We start from the raw sequence: 17,049 nt of genomic DNA, 5'->3' as shown, positions 1-17,049 counted from the left end.
TCAATGCAGGGTCCTGCAGGATGGAGCCAGGGATGGAGGCAATGGGATGAATGAAGGAAAAGGGGGAATGAAAAGAACACATCAGTCAGACACAGAGGAGAGGTGGGAGGTACTGGCCACATGGCTTGGAAGCCTGGGATTGGCTTACTAGTTATCTAATGCCTCCCTATCTCAGCGTGGCTCAGTTACCCCATCTGTAAAATGGGGGTACTGTGAGGAATTCCATGAGCTAAAACACATGCAGCTTTTAAAATAGGCTGCTACAGTGCAAGCTCTCAGTAAACCAGAAAATCCCCACAATATCCACCCCCTTCTGCTAACTGCTGAGTCCTGGGCTCCAGCTCACTAGTCCACTCTGCAAAAGGACTGGCTCGCTTGGTACCTTGAGGTCCCAGGTGCTTTTCCTGCTGACCTGCTTTACAGAAAGGAACTTGTGTCATTCAGTTCCCAAGACAATCCTCTGAAGTATGTACTAGGCCATTTTACTTATGAGGAAACAGAGAGGAGAAATAATTTGTCCAAAGGCCACTCTAACAGTAAATGGCAAGGCAGATGTTCAGACCCATGTTTGTGTGGCTCTGACCCGAGATATCTTCCAAGCCTCACTCCTCAGCAGAGGGTCTGAGGCCCTCACATCTAGCACTCCTCCCTGCTCCGAATCTAGCCAGATTCACGCACCCAGTCCAGCCCCTGGAAGCACACACCTCATCTTCACTTATGTGCTCACCCCAGAGAGTCAAAGAGCCAGAATAGAAAGGAGAGAGGGAAAGGCTTCGGGGAAGAGGGGAGCTGGAGGGTAAAGGATGCTGAAGGGGAACAAGGCTGCTGCCCATCAATCTGGGCGACTTCTCTGGTGCATCCTACAGCTGTCTTCAGCTTGGCCTCTGTCTCCCCTATCAAAGTGTGGGATTTCACAGGAAGGAAACGGTGAGAGGAGCTTTGGGCACAGGAGGGCCAAGCTGGAGGCTGGTGAGAGGCCGGCAGAAGCTCCAGCTGCTCTGAATGTGTTCAAGGCACTTGACTGGGACACACATCCAGGGAACAGGGAACGTGCAAAGGAGGCTCAGACCAGCTGTAGATTCCTGATCTCGCAGGAATCCTGATAGGATCCTGGCAAGCACTAGGGCAGCTGGGAGGCCTCCAGTAGGCCAGGCGGTCCTCACTTCCATAAAGGGGTCTGAGGAGGGTTTTGCAAATCACAGAGGTCAATTCAATGTGCCGCCTGTGGAAACTCTAAACAAAGGCTAGTGGGTGTCTGAGAAGAGCAACTGACATCACCAGCAGACAGTGTGTGTTTGGTAGCAGAGTCCAGTCGGGCAAAGCACAACTCTTCCACTGACAGGGTCACCACGTTGGTAGACAAGGGAAGTGGGGTTTGCCCATGGAGCAGATCTTAAATGAAACATCTGACAAGCTCTTCATGAAATCCTTCTGTATAAGCTAGAGAGGGGAAGCTAGAAGGCAGTAGCATTAGTGGGACGTATAGCCGGTTGCACAGTTGTACCCCCAGGGGGCTTAGCAATGGATCCCGGCCACTTTCAGAGAAGTGTCCAGGGGCCATGCTGTAGAGCTCCAACCCACACCACCCCAGTCAACCTCTTAGCAATTCCTTGGATCAACATACAAGAAGCATTTGAAGCTGGGAGCAACAGCAGACACACTGGATGACAGAGGCAGGATCCGAAGTATCCTCACCAGCTGGAGAGATTATTTCAAGATAAAATGAATTAGGGAAAAATGTAAAGTTCCTAACAGGAGGTCAAAAACTACAGCACTGTCGTAGGATGAACTGTGTCCTCCCTCGAAGCTACAAAGCCCCAGGTTTTAAGCCCCTGCATGTCGATCATTGCCTTATTTGGAAACAGGATTGTTGCAGGTGTAGTTTGATGAAGTCACACTGGAGGATGGGCCCCAACCCAATATGACAGATGTCCTTATAAAAAGGAAAATTTGGTGACAGATAGGCACACAGGGAGAACGTGTTGCAAAGATAAAGGCAGAAATTATATTGATGCTTCTCACACAAGAAACACCAAAGAATGCCAGCAAACCACCAGAAGCCAGAAGGAAAGCAGGAAACAGAGCTTCTGTCATATCCCTCAGAAGGAGCTCTGCCCACGCCTTGATCTCAGACTTCTGGCCTCCAGGACTGGAAGACAGTACGTTTTTGTGGTTTAAGCCCCTCAATGTGTGGTGTTTTGTTACAGCTAACCTAGAAAACGAATACAAACACAAAGGTAAAATTGGGAAGATGCGGCTGAATGCATTATGTTAAAGAGACCCAGAGGTGCTGGTTGGCTGTGAGCTCAGTAGAAATCAGCAGTGCTGTGTGGCTGCTGAAAACAGCCAGATCAGAGTTGAGGCTATGTTAAGAGAAGGTAGACTATCTGAGCTGATAAAGGGTATGCTGGTCAGGCCTTAGCTAGAGGGCCACATTTGGTCCGGGTGTGAAGTGGGAGATCCTCTGAATCCTATTCCCAGAGATGAAGAGACAAGCCAGAGGAGGACTGCCGAAGTGGGGAAGAGGCGGGAGGCACATCAGCTTCTAATGTTTGAAGAGCTGTGGCATGGAAGAGGGATGAAGAGCCAACCACACGGAGAAGAGATGGAACCCACAGGGCGAGAAACAGATTTCAGAGGAATAAAATAATTCTATTAGGAAGTGTTGCCCAAAACATCGCATGGGCCATCTCATGGGGACCTGAGCTCTCTGTCTCTGAGAAACTCAAGACTCCACCTGCTTCTCAGAAGACCACTCAGTAGAGACTTATGCTAAAGACTCAGGCAACTTGCAGCTTCAGAGAGGGTCCCCTCACAGTCCCAGCCAGGCCTGATAACAGCAGCTCGAGCTTCTTACCTATTTAAAGTTAGAGGCCACCCATGCAATGTCTGGGCCTCAAGACTGTTCATCCATGGCTTCAGCTGATTAAACTGTGTGCTGACGCAGGGACTCCTGGGCCTCAGAAGATCAGGTTTGGTGAGACCCAGGTCCACTGGAGAGCTGAACCTGCCCATGCTCACAGAATAAGGGTCCCAGGAGGATGAAGGTAGGAAGGAAAGCTGCCCTGACTCTCTGCTGTCCAGGGAGTTGCGGAGCTGGCAGCCGAAGCCATAATTGATCTCTAACTTGAGGGAGCCCCATATTGGTGTGTGCTGTCAGGGGACACAGAGGAACCTACACCCAGACCTCTCTTTGAGGGGCACAGGGGGAGCTCACCGCAAAGAGAGTATTCTGTAGGAGAAGCAATTGTGATGCCAGTAAGAAGATGTAGTGGTCCCTAAGTATACCTGGGGGATCAGTCCCAGGACCTCCTGCAAATACCAAGTGCACAGATATTTAAGTTCCTTATATGAAATGGTTCAGTATTTACCTAAAACCTATGCACATCCTCCTGTATACTTTAAATCATCACTTGATTACTTATAACACCTAATATAACATAAGTACTATATAAATAGTTGTTATACTGCTTTGTTTAGGGAAAAAAGAAATAAGTCTCTGCACATGTTTAGTACAGATACATTTAAAAATTTAATTTAATTTTTTTTAGAGACAAGATATCATTCTGTCACCCAGGTTAGAGTGCGGCCATGCTGTCATAGTTCATTGCAGCCTTGCTGGGCTGCAAGCAATCCCCTCTGCTTCAGCCTCCCAAGTAGCCAGGAATACAGGTGCATAACACCATACTCAGCTAATTTTTTAAAACCTTTTTTTGTAGAGATAGGGAGAGTCTTTCTAGTCTCATACTCCTGGCTCAAGTGATCCTCTGGCTTCAGCTTCCCAAAATACTGGGATTACCAGTGTGAGCCACTGCACCCTGCCTCATAAGCATTTTTTAAAAATATTTTCAATCTGAGGTTGGTTGAATCCATACATGGCTTCCACAGATGCAGAGGGCTGACTATACTTCCCAGGATTATTAAATAATGAGCTCATTTAATCCTCCTTTAAACACAGCCCTTCCTCATATTACAGTTAAAAAAAAAAGGATTCTCAGAAAGGGAAAGGTACTTACACAAAATTTACACCCAAAAAGCAGCCACACTGAGTTTGAAGCCAAGTCTGTCTCATTTTCAAGCCCACATTCGTTCCCAGGTTCTCCAATGTTTCCCTAGTAAAGGGTTGCAGGTTGTGAGTTTCAAATAAGCACCGCACGCATCCAGCAACAGAAAGAATGACCTAACGTGGTCTACAGCAGTGTCTCCAACTTCGCCGTGCAACAAAATGACCTGCAGCGTTTTTAACAGCATAGGTTGGCCGGCGCAGTGGCTCATGCCTGTAATCCCAACACTTTAGGAAGCCAAGCCAGGCGGATCACTTGAGGTCAGGAGTTTGAGACCAGCCTGGCCAACACAGTGAAACCCAGTCTTTACCACAGATACAAAAATTAGCCAGGCATGGTGGCATATGCCTGTAATCCCAGCTACTTGGGAGGCTGAAGCAGGAGAATCGCTTAAACCCAGGAGGTGGAGGTTGCAGTGAGCTGAATCTAGCCTGGTCTCGGCAGTGAGCCGAGATTGTGCTGTTGCACTCCAGCCTGGGCAACAGAGTGAGTGAGACTGTCTCAAAAGAAAAAAAAAAAAAAGGTTTTTTTGGTGTGCCTGAGGCTGGGAGTTACTAATTTAGTGGGTCTGGGGTGCCACGACTCAAGAAATGTTGCATTCTTAACGAGTTCCGGTGCTGCTAATGCCACAGGTCAGGGGCCTTGTTTTGAGAACCGCTGCTCTAAATAAATCAGGAAAGGAAGTGGTGTTCCAGCCTCAGAGCCACAAAGACATAGAGTTATACCGCTTAGATGACCATCTGTTCCCAGGGCAGGAGTCACCCCAAAAGCCAGGCATCAGAACTGCTGGTCAGTGCTGAAACAGAAGTTTACTTCCCTAGAATCCATCTGGTTGGGAAGATTGCATTCTACAAAACCTCAGTTCCTGTACTCTTCACTCTGGGCTCTTCTGGTTCTCCCAGGCTGATGAGTATCTTCTTCCATAGGAAGTCCTGCTTCTTTTGTGGTTGACCACAGTCACCCTCAGCATTTTCTCCCTCTCTTAACAGAGGAGCTTCTTTCAACAGACCTTTCGTGGCTGGGCTTCTGAACCTCCTTCTGATGCCAGATGCCATCTGAGTTGGGCAGGGTCCCCTCTCAAATCCATATTCAGAAATGAGCACAGAATGACCAGGAAGAACCCAATCTGGACCCCACATTTCTCTCAGCTCCATTTAAGATGGTGTTTCTTTGAGCCACCCCATCACCTTGTCAGCTCTGATGAAGCCTGTGCACAACTGAACCCCCCAGATCTTTTTCTCAGGACCTTAACCAAATCAGGTCTGTCCCAATCCACTCATGAACTTGAGTAATTAATTTCTACAATCTAGATGAGACTTTCCATCTGCTGCTGTTAGGTTTCATCTTGTTAGTTTAAACCCAGCATTCCAGTTTGTTGAAATCAGTTTTGAATCTTTCTTCTGTCTTTTATTAGAGCTGCCTATCATGGCCTTGTTATCAACAAATTTGATTACGCTTACTCCAGTTTCATCCAAGCCATGGATAAAAATGTGAAGCTTCGTCTTCCAGAATCTCACCATCCGCAAACTGTCTTCCCTTTTAGAATCCCTAATCATAGGATCATACTTCCCCACGTCAGACTTCCTACAGTCTAAGGGAGGTCTGTGGGCACATTGTTTCTTTCCTTGGCTATTATAAACACCAGGTGTATGTGGCCACTTTCATCTGATTGTCCTATCATATCCTGTCACCTAGTTCTGGATCATGGTCAGAATTGAATCAGGATAGTTTCGGTTGCCATTTCTTGACCTTCTCAGCAATGACAATGTTATAGAGGCCAGAATGCAAGAATACATCCAATTCTCCACTTTAAGCAGTATTTGATTTCCAGAAGTCAAACTGCCTATTCCCTGTCATTACTACAGCATGCCTCTATGACAGCCTTATATTCCATACTGGGAAAGGAGCACCCAAATCCTTTCAACTGGCTGGAGAAGCTGTATAGGAATAAGTCACAACTTGGACCTGCTCAGCTGCAAGGCATGCTGGGATCTTGGCAGCTGGTCAGTGAGGAAGGAGCAAGAAATGTTTTCTAGCATGGGTTATGTGGATAAAGGGGATGAGGTCATGACCCAGGAAGTAAAAAGGAAAGGGGGGCATTGATGAATAGCATCCCCGCTCTCCTGCTATTTGTACTGGGAAATGCCCCACTTCTGCTGGAGAAAGACACAGCATATGTCCATGGGATGCTGAGGGAACATTTGCGAACAACTTGTTGAAAACAAGCCAAGAGTTGACACCAAGAGGATGGGGAAAAGCATATGTGGTGGTTAAATGTGTAGGCTCTGGGTATAAATCCCAGCTCTATTACTTATTAGCTGTGTTACCGTGGGTACATCATTTTATGTCTCAAGGTTTCAGTTTCCTCATGAGGAAAGTGGAGATAAAAAAACAGTAGCTCATGCTTGTAATTCCAGCACTTTGGGAAGCCAAGGGAAGCGGATGGCTTGAGCCCAGGATTCTGAGACCAGCCTGGGTAACATGGTGAAACCCCGTTTCTACTAAAAATAGAAAAATTAGCCGGGCACAGTGGCGGGCACCTGTAATCCCAGCTACTCGGGAGGCTGAGGCAGGAGAATCGCTTGAACCCAGGAGGCAGAGGTTGCAGTGAGCCGAGATCACACCACTGCACTCCAGCCTGGGTGATCAGAGACTCCGTCTGAGGATTAAAAGAAGTAATACACGTAAAAAGTTTAGCAGGCTGGTGTATAGTAACAACCCAATAAACAACAGCTGTTACTACAGAACACTAGCTGGAAGGCACTGAGTGTTACAGTTCAGGGGCTGGATGTATGAAGATGAAAGGACTGAGCAGGTGAAAGGAGAAACAAGGATGCTGGAGGTGGGGGCAGGACAGCCTAGGAGTTTGTAAGAAGGAGGAGGCAGCATTCTATGGAACTATTCTGGAGGCAGAACCTAGGAACAAGGCTAGGTCAAGGGATTCTGACCTCAAATCAGGGAGGAGGAAGCAGTTTGAGTGAAGCCTCAGAGGAGTGCAGTGAAAAGTGTTTCTTAAACTCTGAATCCAAAAACTTTTTATTGCTACAGGAAGTCAGTCAAAAATGATCTAAATGGTCCATGTGAAAAAGCATCAGTATTCCACTTCCAGAAATCTGTTCTGAGGAAATAATCATTGATAGGCACAAAGATTTATGTGCAAAGATGTTCACTGCAGCATTATTTATAATAGTGAAAAATGGTTTACAATTTAAATGTCCTACCACGGGGGATTTGTTAAATAAATTATGGTGCATCCATATGATGGAATAGCAGGTAGCCATTATAAAGCTCATCTTAGTAGGACACTTAGGACGTGGGGAAATTATCACTATTTGCTGTTAAATGAAAAGGCTGGTTACAAAACGGCACAGAGTACAATCACAATTTGGTTACATACCTATCTAGCAAAAACACACAAAATGCTGAATGAATATTCATTACTTTTGTAAATGGTTTTTAAGGAAAAATGACCAAAAGGAAGTAACCAGACAGGAGCTTTCACAATCAGCTTATAATAGAAAGTCATTAAATTCAGAACACAAACAGTAGCTATGATCTGAATGCCAGGAGCTGTAGCTGGTACCCATTAGAAAGGACCTGGCTGTTTAGAAGGGCTGAGGGCTAAGAGGTTCTGCATGCCATTGGCATGAGGCCAGGTAGAGCCTAGAAAAGAAGATTTAGGTCAGTGGCTCTCAACCATGGCTGCCTATTCGAAGCTCAAAAAAATACCAGTGCCCAGGCTCCACCCACAGAAATTCTAACTGAATTAAGTTCTAGGATGGGGCTGTCAAGTATGTATTTTTTAAAGCTCTGCAGGTGATTTTTATGGAAGCCAATGAATTTAGTGTTGAGCTGGACCAAGCCACTGTTACCTGTATACAGAGGTAGACTTGAGGCTACTCACCCCACTTCACAGCTGCCTTCTCTCTGGACAGGGCCCAGCAGGAGAGTGAGGAAGATCTCACTCTGGAACCTGGAGAGATGCTGAAAGGGAGCAGGTGCCCCAAGGGACCTGGTCTATGCAGAAACATTACCCTCAGCCTTGGGGACATTAACAGAAGTGCTCCTTAGACCTTGCCTGTTTGGAGCTTTACCGCACGGACACTGCTCTACACTTAAGACTCTTGATGGGATCCACGGTACCCTGATGCCAAACACTGAAAGTCCAGGCTCTACAAAAGGGATGAGGAAAGAAAGCCCAGGTCCTGGGAAATCTGCAGGGACCTGGCCCTGCATCAGCCTGAGCTAGTGGTATTTTCCTCTTCTGTCCTGCCTTTGGGCAGAAATACACACCAACCAACAGGGCAATGTGTAAACCTTAAAAGTAATCTGCTTTAAGTGGATGAGGCCTCTCGGAGAGGGTTCCTAGTTTCCCCCAGGTGCCTCGAGGGAAAAGAAGCAGAGGGAGGTGGCTGCTAGAAACAAAAGTTTGTATTAAATGATAAGATCTCCCCCAGCTTCTCACTACAGATATAGAGTTACTCAAGGCACGGAAAGAAGGGAAAGAAGAGGCCTGAGTTGGGTGCTTCACACACTGGATCCATCCTTCCCTGAATAATTAAGAGCCAACTGCAGCTCTTTTGTATTCCTAACAGTGGGGCTCCTGGGGGGCCTTTGGGACAATGGCTATCGGAGTAGGGAGGGAGCTTTGGCTCAGGTAGACCAGTGGGGTTGGCAAATAGGGATGGATCTAAATTGCTACCCTGCAAGCCATTTCCCTGACGTTCCCTCCCAGAGCAAGCTCACATCAGCTCTGGCAGAGCAATGGAACTGGGACAGCACTGCAGTTAATACAATGGTCAACTGGTAACACACAGCTTTACAATGCCTTAAACATATATTTATGTGTGCATGTATATGAGTATGTTTATATGCACATGTATGCCTCAATATACAGCAGATTTACCTTCCAAATGACGTTTGGCTCAGGCTGAGATAAAAAGGAAAATGCATTCTCTGAAGATGCATTGACTGGCAGTTGGTCAGATGGGTTAGCAACAGGGGGGTGGGATGGTAACTGGAAACTAGCCTGAGACTAACATTCCCCACAAAGAATCCACAGAAAAGTGAATGAGCCACTCCTGGAAAATCAAAAAGCGACTGCAATATCCATTCAAAACCACTGACTCAAGGAAGGGCTCTGGGATTCTTCTGAACACCTCCCTTTCACAGATGAAGTACCCAGTGGTTTGGGAGAGGTGCTCAAGCAGAAAAGCCTCCCTCATTTCTAACCCAGCCTCCCTGCTCCGTAACTGAAACCTCTAATTTGATCCTCAGGGGACTGGCAGGACAGATGGTCACCAATCACCCTCCAAGTACCAACCTTTCCCGTCACAGAAAATGCTGGCCAGAGACAATCCTGGTTCAGATGCAAAGATACTCTGATACTATCAACAAGGCTTCAAATTCAAATGAGTTCCATGTGCAAGTCTGATTAAGTCATCCTTATTAAACGCAGATCAATGAGGACAGTGTCATGGTGGGATTCAGCACATACAGCATTGCCTTTAAAGCTTTTGTGGACTCAGGGAAAGCCCAATGGAATCTTTGTCCTTCTGTTTCAAGTCGGAGAGTGGAGGAGAATCAGTAGACCAACAGCCAGAGAGTGCAAGGTCACTCTCCTGCCCCCAGTCCCTATCCCAGGGCTCCTTCTGCTTTCTCTACTGTACCCAGCAGCAAATTGGACAGAAAAGCATCCTCATTTTTTGTTCCACTTTGAAGCCACCAAGTCGAATAATTTCTTGCTGGTGAGTCCCCAACTCAAATCAGGACTGAGGAGCCATTCTGCAAGTTTTGGTTTTCATCTCTCGTGCTCACTAAACAGAAGGGAAGGAAAGGGGCATGGCAGAGCCACACAACATTTAGCATCCTCCTGCCTCTTTCCTTTCACAACTAGACTCTCAGCTGTAACTTCTCCCTGCCATTTTCTAGCATTCAAGCTGGTTACAAAAGAAATTTCTTCAGAAGGGAAGTCTTGGAGGAGATCCATCTGAAATAAAGAATGGCATACGCAAAGATCCTGTTCCAGATTACCCATTAGAGGATCATCTCCTCAGCTAAGGCAGATGTCATCAAACCAACAGTCACAGAGAGGGGGGTTTGCAAAAGTAGAGCATGATGCCAGTGGAAAAGATCCAGGTGTTGTCCACACCAGCTATAAATGAAGGGCTCAATTCTGTCAATTCAATGAACTCCATTAGTCAAGGCATTTGCTTTGGCCTCTTGCCATACATTTCAGACCAAGTTAGTTAAGTGTGGTCATAAATTTAAGGCCAACTTAGTGATGGCTAAACTCAAACGCTAAGATCTGAATGTAAAGAAAACTCATTCTTTAGAACTATTTCCAACACACACACACACACACACACACACACACACGAAATAAAGACAAGCTAGTGATGAAGGTGAATGAATGAGGCAAAGGATGGTCCCCACTGGGGTTTAGATCCTTAAGTATAAATAACACTCCCTCCAAGCAGTTGTCATCCCCAGAGTGCCAGATACCCAGATCTCCAGGCACTTGGCTTTGCCTCTATCTATGCCACAGTTACAGTGTAGGTGTTTAGCTTTGATGAGCAAGGAATCTGAGGCACAGAGAGGGAACAGCTAAGGTGATGGATCCTAGCCCTCTCACCCTCCCCCAAAACCCTGGACTCCAAGTCTTTGGACAATTCCACATTAACTATCGGGTCTCCCAGACAAACCCACAGGGGAGTAAAACCCAGAGTAACTTCCATCACAGATAACATCACGTTATCACAATGCTGATAATTGTGTACTCTTAGTCATACTGATTCACCCCATCCCAGGAGATCAGAGGCGTTTGTTGTTTACTGTTTTATCCACGGCTCCTAAAAGAGTGTCTGGCACATAGTAAGTGCTTAGGAAAAAATGAACACAGGGGTTTACTGCCACCAATGGTCTCTTTTACCCTGTACCCAGGCAGCGACAAGGCCAACACTTGAAGATCATGGGAAACATCTGTCTACTACCAGGGTGTGGGTGATGGGGCATGAGAACTCAGCTCTGGGTTCTTTAAGGCAGCCTAACAAGGTGACGTGCATTTCTAATCAGGGATCTTGTCTTTTTGTCCTCTCTATCCCATCTACCAACTCAATCATCAATGGAAATGGTGAACTGGTTGACTGGTAATGATCTGAGTTGCTAGCTCATATAACTGGATATAAGGGGGTGACCAAGACTAAGGTTAGGAGTGTCACCGTCAGTGTTCAAAGTAATTGGACCCAATAGCATCATCTTCCCAAATACACATACTCCATCCATGAGTGTCTGCTGTTCCTCCATCCCCTTGCTGGGGTTCCCATTCCTCTTTTTAGATCCCCACTCAGGGATCAGGGCCTTCTGGATGTTCCTTGGAATATGCAAACATCTAATGTGAGCTTCCAGTCTTATCTCATCTAACCGTTTTGCTACATTAGATGAAACAAAGAGTTATGATTGAATTTTTTCTTTTTTGTAAATAATAAAATTGGTTTATACCCACTGGATTCCTAGTGGGAAAGGGGACAGGAGATCTGAATTCCAGCCTTGGATCTGCGTGTGGAACCTTGTATCAGTGGGTGTAATGTGTTCAGATTTGAGTAAGACAAGATAGCTCCCTTAAGGAACTTAGCATCTCACAGGAGAATCTTAGTGGGCACTGAGAATGAGGGTGAGCCAAGGGTCCAAAAGGTCAGAGGTAGAACCAGGCCATGGGATATTCTGATTAATGCTGAAGGTACAGGGAGATAAGATAACATGTACATCCGAAGCAGATGAGATCACTTCTTAGAATCTTAATTTCTTAATCTATAGATATAAGGGATCAGGCTACTTAAAGGCTGTTAATTGATTTTGTTTGGACCATTTCACTTGGCCAGTTTGACTTTGAACTCCCAATTGTCCATAAGCTGAACCATTCTAATTGCCTGATCAACACATTGTGACCTGCCTGCCCTCTGTAGGCATTGGAATTTGTGATTCCCCTGACATGGGCAATCTCCAGGGCCTCTCCCAGCTTTGAGTATCAATAAGAAGTGACCAGTGGAGGGTCTTTCAAACAAGCCAGGAAGTTTACCTGAAGACTAGAAAGTTTCTGAGGCTCCTCCAGTCCTTATGGGGAGGTAGCAATCTACAGTGGTAGGCTGGACCTCTCAGCTTCTCTGCTTTTCTAGTCTGACCCTAGAAATGGTAAAGGAACTTTTTCCCCTCACTAGTGGGAAAGAAGTTGCTGGCTGTCCTATCTCAGGACAGAGTCAGTAAGCCCAGCTCTCTGTCCCACCTGAGTCATCAAGCTTTCTTTAATGGCTCCCCTCCAAAACCCTTGGGTCATTAGGCACCTTGCTGCCTGTACAGCCACTGCATTTTCCCCTCCATCTTCTCCATCCCCAAACACATAGACAAGTGTCTCAGTATCAAACTGGTCAACTTAGCAACGTCTCTGGGCATGAGCTCAGCCCTTTACCTCTTTTTATCTACCAGCATTTATCAAGGTGTGTTGCACACAGTAGGTGCCTAAATGTCATGATAATGGTCACTACTCTTGGCTTTGGAGGAGGAAGGCTCTGGCATTGGCTGCTTGGAAAAAGAAGAGGGATAGAAGATCCGCCATTCCTTCCCAAGCTGGTGGTGGGAGATGTCAATATGGAGAAAAGAGCTCCCCTGGAAAGACAAACTCACCTACACATATCTTTCCCAGCACAGCACAGCCAGAGGCAGCCCTGCCTCCAGAGTGGTCTACCACCAGCCCCAAGGCCCAGAGCAGTTCTCAGCACCCCATGAGTGACCAAGTGGCAAGTTCCCCCATCGCTCCTGTATCTTGTCTCCTTTCCTCCTCCGTTGAAAATCTAGACTTGGGGCAAGATACTGGCTGTTTCTTTCCAAGCTGCTTTTAAATCTGCCCCCCTTTTCTGTAGTTGCGAGGTCCACTTCTAAGGTTCATGTTCCCCGCCAGTCCCTTCCTCAAGGTCATCTGTCCCGGGTTAGAAAAGGTGAGAGGCCACTGCTGATTGTTAAGAATAGTCTAAAAAGATGAGAGGAAGTGAGGAGGCCGAGGAGCAAGAGGGCAGGGAGGGCTGTGGAGAGGCCCTTCGGTCCAAGTGGGTCGGGGTGCCTGAAAAACGTGGAAGGAGGTTGGATTCACTGGGGACTGAAGAAAAAAAAAATGGGGTTAGGGCCAGAAAACATAGGATCATGGTGGGGTCTAGACACAGGCAAGCTTCCAAACCCCTAGTCCCAATTCCGTTGGCCGGGAAGGAGTGCACCCCATGGAGAGCAGACCTCCGGTTCTGGCTGCTCTCACCCCGCACCCCCTGCAGAAAGCCTGGGGAGGATCGCAGGGGGTTACGGGCAGAATCCAGCTCTCCTCTCTCCCCAGCCAGACTCAGGGCCCACTCCGCCTGGCGCGGCGGGCAGTCGGAATGACCCACAGATTGGGCTGGGGGTGGGGGAGAAGGGGGCAACAACGCCGCTGCAGGTGGTCCGCCTCCTTGTTTAAAGTTTGCGGAGGGCAAAGGAGTCGGCTCGATGGGGCCCGGCCCTCTAGAGCCTCGCCTTCTTCCTCCACGGGTCCTGCAACCACTTCCCTCTCGGTTCCCGCCCCGCGCGGGTCCCAGATCCCCACTCTCGTCTGCATCCCTCCCTGTGCCCGAGCGCCCCCCGCCCCGCTCCCTCCCTCCGCGCTGGATCTCCCGCAGGACGTGAGCGGAAAGTGAATGGGCAGCCCCAACCACAAAGACACATTACCATGAGAAACAGAAATCGGAAATCGCCACTCGCGTCCTGGCTTCCCGCTGCCGCACCCCTCTCCACCGGCCCAGTCAGCATCTCCTGGGGCCTGGCGGGCAGAGTTCGCGCTCCGCAGGCCCCGGCCAGGGCAAGAGTGTCCTGGAGAGGGGCCTGGGAAGAATCCGGGAGGCGGCTCCGCAGGCGGCGGCGGCGGAGCGGAGACGTCCCTGAGCGGGAGATTTCACACTCCGGGAGGGCCACGCGTTCCCATGCGCCTCGCGCCCGCACTCTCCCTCCGCGCTGTTTACTCGCCGGCTTTCCCTGAGCCTCCATCTCCGCACCTCTGCCCCTCTATCCCCCAGCCTCACTCGTCGGTCGCCTTCTCCAGGCCTGGGTCCCGAGTCTCCATCGCCGCTGCAGCCCAGATGCGCCGACCGCAGCCCGGGCAGGGCCAAGCGCAACCGGGACCCAGAGCTGGGGGGCGGCGGGAACGCGGCAGCACAGAGGGCTCTCAAGCCGAGGTGGCAGCGGGAGGCGCGGAAGCCCAGGCAGGGACCCCCTGTCCTCCGCTTGCAGCCTCATCTACCAGGCTTCAACTTACCAGAGCCTGGACCCTTACCTCTCTACCCCACTACCCACTCGAGTTGCTGAAGTTTGCAACTTGCAGCCCCAACCTGCGCAGGGGAAGTGCCTGGGGCTCCCGAGACTCACCTCCGAGCGGCGGGTGCAGGTGCCCGGTTCCCTGCGGCGCAGAGCTGCGGGGGCGAACCAGGAGGGCTGGCGGCCCGTCCGGGAATGGGGCGACCGCGCAGGAACGGCCTCCAGCTCTCAGCGCTCCGGTGCAGTCCAGACCCGGGCCAGCGCCCGCTAAGCTCCGACTCCCCGAGGCCGCTGAACGCTCGGCCCACCCGCCCGGCTCCGCGGAGCTGGGCTCTGGCACCAACCCCCGCGCTCCAACTAGCTCCCGACCCGGCGCGCGGAGAGAGCAGGGAGGAGGAGACCGCGGGAGCAGGAGGGAGGGGGTGGTGGGGGAGGAGCTGCGAGCGAGGGGAGAGGAGGGAAGCCGGAGCGAAAAAGAGGAGGGGGCTGGAGCGGACCTGCCGCGGCGGGCGCTGCACCCGCCAGCTTTGAGGCGCGCGGAGGAGCGCCAGGGGGCGCCCTGCACCCCGCGGACGCGCGGCCGACTCCCGCCCGAAACCGGCGGAGTTGGTCACCACCTGCAGGGTGGGCCGAAGCCCCTTCCCCGGTTGGCGTTCCAGTGGCGAAACCTAGTCCCCCGAGCACTTGCCACCGTTTGCCACATCCCGCCTTGCCGTCCTCGGTCACCCCATCTCGAATGTGACATCCTCTCGGGGCATCCGCGCGGCCTGCCCACCCCATCACTCCGACACTCCGAGCCTGAGAAAGCTCCCCCAAACCCCACTCCGGACTCCCACATTCCTCAGCCGGGTCAGTTCGGAACGATCTTCTTGCCTGTGGATTTGAAGGGGAAGGGGCCGCATGTAAAACTGGGAAGAGCCGTTACAACCTGCAGCGGCAGAGAGAGAGGCTAGACAGCTGCTGGGCTGGGCTGGGAAGCCAGAACTGGCCGGATTAGGGTTAACCTTGCAAACTGTACGATCTTGAGCGAAACTCTCCAAGCCTCAGTTTCTTCAACTGTAAACTGGGGTTGGTAATACGCACGCCACAGAATTGTGAAGAACGATAGGGGATACGGGGAGTAAAATAACATCAGGAACATTGGGAGGACAGCCAAGAGATGAGAGATCCGGGGAGGCGGTGGAGGGTTCTCGGCTGAGGAGGGAGGTTTAGGGCGATCACAACGAGCGAGACCGAATTGTTTACAAGTTTAAAGTGATCTAGTATTTCTGATGGCTAGAAGTCAGGAGAGAAAGATGCAGTGGGCAAGCTTCAAATCCTAGCTGCCCGGGTTGCAAGAGGGATGGGAAGGGAGCCCTCTGCTGAACAGAAAATATATTTTAAAATTAAAAAAGGTGACCTAAGAACAAGTGAGAAAGACAAAGGATCTGAAAAATTAAAACCAAGAAAGAGTGGTTCTAAAAGAGAACCAGAGAGACTACGAAATAAAACTAGATAAGTTGGAGGAAGGAACACATCAAAAGACCTTCCAGAGTATGCCAAAAATTAGAGAGTTAGAACAAAGTCTGAGTGAAGCATTTTACATAACAAAATTCTGGGTAAAGGAAACCCCAGATAAAGCAGAAGAATGGAGACACTAACAGCCCCAGAGAAGCACCTCCTCCCTGCCGCCCTCCTACCCCTGGACCAATGCAAGAAGCAGTGTGTCAGGATAATGGGAAAGAAAGGGTGGCTCTGACTCTAAGAAGGGAGTGTATGAGATACTGTAAAAAGAGAAACAGTGCAAGATCTCAAAGATAGACTTTCTAGGGCAACGGAAATGCTGAAACTCATAATGTGCAGAATGGAGAGAAACTTGCAAAGGGAGAACATTCTGGACACAAAGGCAGAGATACAGAGAAGAAAAAAAGGAAGGAAATGGGTACATGCGGGCATACCAGTCTGGTAGCCCATTCATTTAATATTGGGGTAGAAATCAAGTTGGAAGAGGCAGCACAGGATATTGAGTCCAAATCTATTATTTTATTGACAAGGACAATGAGCTCAGGGCCATTCTCTAAGAGTCCCAGGCCGAGATGGGGATAGGTCTCCTGATTCCTGCTCTGGAACCTTTCCACTGCTATGACTGTGCCCCCCTTATTCCCTACAGAACCATGGGGAATGCTTTTGTCATAGTAAGAAATAAAAATATGTGCAATATAGAGATACCTTTTAATTAACACGAAAAACATGAAGCTATTCCATACTGCAGGACACTGGAATGAACAAGAGAGCTTCCAATTTGTCTGGTTGGGAGAATAGACAAAATGCCTTCTAAGTGGCTCTGTCAGCCACAGCTCTCTCTTGAAAGGCAACCAAAATATTCTCCACCCTGCACACATTCTCTCACCTGCCCTCTTGTTTGCTATCATGCTTTGATGGTGTTCTTTCTTTCTTTCCCACTATCATGTCAAGCCCCTTCCTGGCTCTCCCTCTCCATGTCATAAAGTGGAGAGAGGGGTTGGGGGCTTGTATGTGGGAGGGGGCTTGGCACAGGAAGAGAAGAGAGGAGACCTCAGCCTGGGGACACAGGGGAGAAAATTTTCCTTTTCAGGGGAAGCAGGAGCCAAGACAAGGAGGCCCCCAAAGAGACAGACCAAGTAGCAGGACAGCATGTAAC

The 17,049-nt window shown here is 49.2% G+C and overlaps 1 protein-coding gene across 29 annotated transcripts in view; it reads right to left on the bottom strand.

The window, feature by feature from the left end:
• SEMA5B (semaphorin 5B) overlaps nt 1–14,749 on the bottom strand; it is a 120,420-nt gene extending 105,671 nt beyond the window's left edge. For 28 of the 29 annotated variants that reach the window (XR_013527592.1, XR_013527593.1, XM_078351955.1 and 25 more), the window contains exon 1: nt 14,502–14,749. The gene's annotated coding sequence lies outside the window, so the exon portion shown is untranslated. Of the gene's footprint in view, nt 1–13,808; nt 14,041–14,501 lie in introns of those variants that run through there. The other variant, XM_078351971.1, reaches the window with a different exon arrangement.
• Between the last annotated feature and the right edge of the window lie 2,300 nt (nt 14,750–17,049).

Source organism: Callithrix jacchus, chromosome 15, assembly GCF_049354715.1.
Source record: "Callithrix jacchus isolate 240 chromosome 15, calJac240_pri, whole genome shotgun sequence".
In the NCBI taxonomy this organism is placed as follows: Eukaryota; Metazoa; Chordata; class Mammalia; order Primates; family Cebidae; genus Callithrix; species Callithrix jacchus.
This window is presented reverse-complemented; position numbering and strand designations above follow the sequence as displayed.